This window comes from Triticum dicoccoides, chromosome 6B, assembly GCF_002162155.2.
Source record: "Triticum dicoccoides isolate Atlit2015 ecotype Zavitan chromosome 6B, WEW_v2.0, whole genome shotgun sequence".
Classification (NCBI taxonomy): Eukaryota; Viridiplantae; Streptophyta; class Magnoliopsida; order Poales; family Poaceae; genus Triticum; species Triticum dicoccoides.
Window position 1 is genome coordinate 100506311 of NC_041391.1, and position 3889 is coordinate 100510199.

The 3889-nt window shown below is 47.2% G+C and overlaps 1 long non-coding RNA gene across 2 annotated transcripts; it reads right to left on the reverse strand.

Annotated features, from left to right (window-relative positions):
- Positions 1-294: 294 nt before the first annotated feature.
- Positions 295-2877, reverse strand: LOC119326792. Of its 2 annotated transcripts, none has more exons than XR_005158176.1 (6): positions 2682-2877; positions 2338-2588; positions 1556-1808; positions 1279-1438; positions 592-845; positions 295-427 (listed from the first exon to the last, which is right to left on the reverse strand). It is a non-coding gene; the product is annotated as an uncharacterized LOC119326792 (long non-coding RNA). The 2 variants fall into 2 exon arrangements; XR_005158177.1 differs by having other exon boundaries at positions 1545-1808.
- Positions 2878-3889: the final 1012 nt, after the last annotated feature.

The following is a 3889-nucleotide window of genomic DNA, read 5'->3' on the forward strand; positions in this document are numbered from 1 at the left end:
CTTCAATGACAGAGTATAAAATTGTACTATGCCATCTAATTTAGGCGTTTCTCCCTTTCCCCCAAATATTAAACTTCACTGAACCTTTCAAATTCCTTAACTGATTGTCCAGGACAGTGAAATGCTTGTTTTAGTTCCTCTAAATAAGTTGAATGGGCGTGACTGTAGGCACTGTAGTATGATCAGAACTATGGACGGTGAAACTACAGGTTGCTGGCGATGAGACCAGTACTTGCCATATAAATAATCTTATAGACTGTAAAAAAAATTACATACTGATACAATAGACAGTACCTCTTTAGCCTACGACAAAGCCTGAGCGCAACTTCATGTTAGTAGTTGCTAAGACGTAGTATGTATTGTTCCAGTGGCCTTTGCCAAATGATATGTTCTTGGGCTCTGCCGCGTCATGTGCATACCGAGGTGCCTGAAACCCCAAACTGATTAGCTCCCAATTAATTACTAACCAAACAGGAACATGATGAAGGATTCCAATAGCTTAATTAATGTACAAGTAAGCATTAATAGCAACATTTCAGCATGAGAAATTGAGGATTAAAAAGAGGACTCGCAATATGTGGTATCACTTACCTTAGACTGAAGACAAATCAATGACTAAACTTGGTTAAGAAGAATGGAGTCACCGATTGTTCCAAATCCTTTCTCCCAAGAGTACATGTTGCAGAAGTCGTACGCCTCTCCAAGCGAGTCAAAACATATACCCGGTTTTAGGACAATGACATTGCCCGAGCGGTTCTCAACAAAAGCCCTCACTGCTTTCTTGAAAGCACTCGCGCAAGACGGGCAAGGGGCCTTACTGGGTGCCGCCAGCTCCTATCATAAGCCTGAAAATGTAACTCTTCCAAAAAAGAGTTCAGACTATCATCCACGTTATTATCAAAATTCTGAACTACTTGCACATTCGATTAGATTTTCCTAAAATGTCGCAAAAGCAGTAAGAACTATACTAAAATGATTCATATCATGCAACATTATTCCACAGACGGCAGGTAAGTGCACACTATCATATATATTATTGTCAAACTTCTGAATGCTTGTACATCGGTCACACTTTACTAACATGGCGCAAAAAGAAGTGCCAACATTACTATTTTTGAATTTCTACCAACCAATAGCGCATACATATCTCAGCAGCACCTTTGTCATGCCAAATGGATTGACTGCACAATTTGTCCTAGTCGTTCTTGCATCCGTATGATAAACATTGTTTACTAAGTATCCCCAAATTAATAAATAAACAAGAAAGACCGCACACACCAACGCGAGAATTGTTCCCTGCGAAATCAGAACGAACCCCTTAGACAATCCTGGCGCTTGAGGGTTCATTTCCCCTGTTGAGATTTCTGATTGTCTATGCTCTCCAATGTACCACCTGTTGTCCTCTGCTCGTCCTTGTTTTCTCGACCCCAGCTTTACCCTAAAGAAATGTTCACATACTTTAATCAATTACAAACACTGGAAGTACACCCGAACATAACTGAATTACCGACCACAAAGCAGCAACAGCAAAATTAATAACTAACCGAGCACCCACCAACTATCTCCTGCATGCACTCTGTCCTCTCGACATTTAGCCATCTCTTGCCATACCGGATGCCAAAACCCTTCTCTCACGAATACAAGTTGTAGAAGTCATACGCCTCGACAAAAGAGTCAAAAGTAGTGCTAAGAACAGGTGTGATCACATTTTCAGATGGGTTCTTCGCGAAACACCTGAATGCCTTCTCAAACGCACTCACACGAGGTGGGCACGGTGTTCTGCTGGGGCGGCAGCATTAATCCTTAGCCTGCAAACACAGGCAACACAAACAATGAAATTTCTAACTGCAGAAAGCAATCAACATACAAAACAGAGGCACATATAGCATGATTTTTTTCTAATCGCAGGGAGCAACCAGCCTACCAACACAGGCACATATACTATGAATTTTCAAAATGCAGACACCAAACATACTGCAAACAACAGTACATAATTTAGTAATTTCCTTACTGCAGAGAGCAACCAGCCTGCTCTCATATAGTGTGAATTATCTAAATGCAGGGAGAAACACTCTGCAATCACCAGTACATATATCGGAAATCTTTTCACTCAGAGAGTAATCAGCATGCATTTGTACTTTCAGAGACAATTGGTGCCTGAATTTTGTGAATGCAGAGAACAAATCAGCGTGGAAACACACGCACATACAGCAGAAATTTATTAATGCAGACAGCAACCAGCACTTGCTCAAAATGGATGATATATTCAGTCATTTCTACTTTCATTTCCTAAGTCACATAATATCTTATGGAATGCAAAGTTGCTATTTCACCAACCTTTGTTCCACCCCGGTGCTTGGGGATTCCTCTTCCCCGTTGACAGCTCCGACATTGCCGGTGAGCTCTCCCTTCTGTTCGCCGCCCCCTCCTGCGCCAAGAAGGTTTGTGCTTAGCCGCTGTCCACCATCTGATGTTGACATGTTGTGCCGCCTCCCTGCGGTGCCACTTGCAGATCCACCACGGCAGAGTCATTGACAACCACAGGAGCCGGCACCAAGCTCTTCCCCACCTCCTCAAGCAGACTGGATCTGAATCTTGCAACAAATCTATCCTCTAGATCAGCAAACGAGAGAGCTAAAATATGGAAGCAGCACCGCCGAAAAAAGCAAAGATCCATGTACCTACTGATTGGCTGCATCAGGAACTTCATGGCCGCTCGCCGGCATCGCTAGTTGCCTTTGACCCGAAGCCTTCAGCTTCCAAATGACCCGGTCTTGCCTTCAATTCGTTTTGTGCATGGATTCTGATCCACGGATCAGACGGGAACACGGATTCTGGTCCACGGCTCACCACGTCAGAGGCCGACGGCCGTCCACACCAACCAGCGCTGCCGCGATCGTATTTCACTACAGTACTCAATTTTCTGGCGGACTGCCTGCATGCGTATAGAACTCTGGCGCGGATCCACGAGCGCTAACCGACGACGTAGATAACGAGCTCATTTGAGCGCGCGCTCACTTGCTCCACGTCCGCATGGCATCAAGTATTGCTGCAAAATTAGTAATTTGGTTGCAGTACATAATTAAAATTGTGGCGCGTGGCTTACTATGTAATGCTATTAGCAGGATGGTTATGGCATCAGATTTGACAGTAGTCTGCAACGGTGGAAAGGTGTACGAAGAAATTGCTGATTACCATGTGACGCGGTGCCCGATGTCGCTCGTGGAACTGATTGAAGAGTGAAGAAGGTTCGCCTCTCTGGATGGATGGATGCGGAGGATGATAAAGGAGGTCCAAGGTGAGAAATATTGCCGGCGACAGCGAGCCATCGACGCAGCCGCTTCCCGGTGTCCCTATTTGGCGAGCTGGGCACCAGAAGTCACGGAAGCACGCACCCCGGGTCGATGAGATGGCTCCATGTGCTGCTTCGTCCATTTGCTACGGCCTCCTGGTCAGTCATACCCGTCGTCCCGCCTGGACCGCTTGAAGGGCGGCGATGGGGACCTCCTAGACGGCGGCGAGTGGCACAAACACGTTGGGGGCTGCAGGAGGCGCGGTCACGGATGCGCTCGGGGCGCGAGGAGCCGATGGACGGCAGAGGCAGGCCGAGGGCCGCGGGGGCGAGCGGGTGGGCGGCGGACCGCCGGCGGCGGCGGCTGAGGCGGTGGCACCGAGACGAGGCGGTCCTCGGGGCTGTCGGGCGGCGGAGGCAGCGGGCGGGGCGCCCCAGAGCCGGGCGGAATTCTATCAGATCCAAGGGCTTATTTGTAAAACTGAATCGTTTTTTCAGATATATTCACTTAAAGAGGTACTGCGGGTGCAATTTCCAGATAACAAGAGGGCCTTTTCGCAAAAGTGTCGTGATGACAGACGCCCAGAAGCAATACCT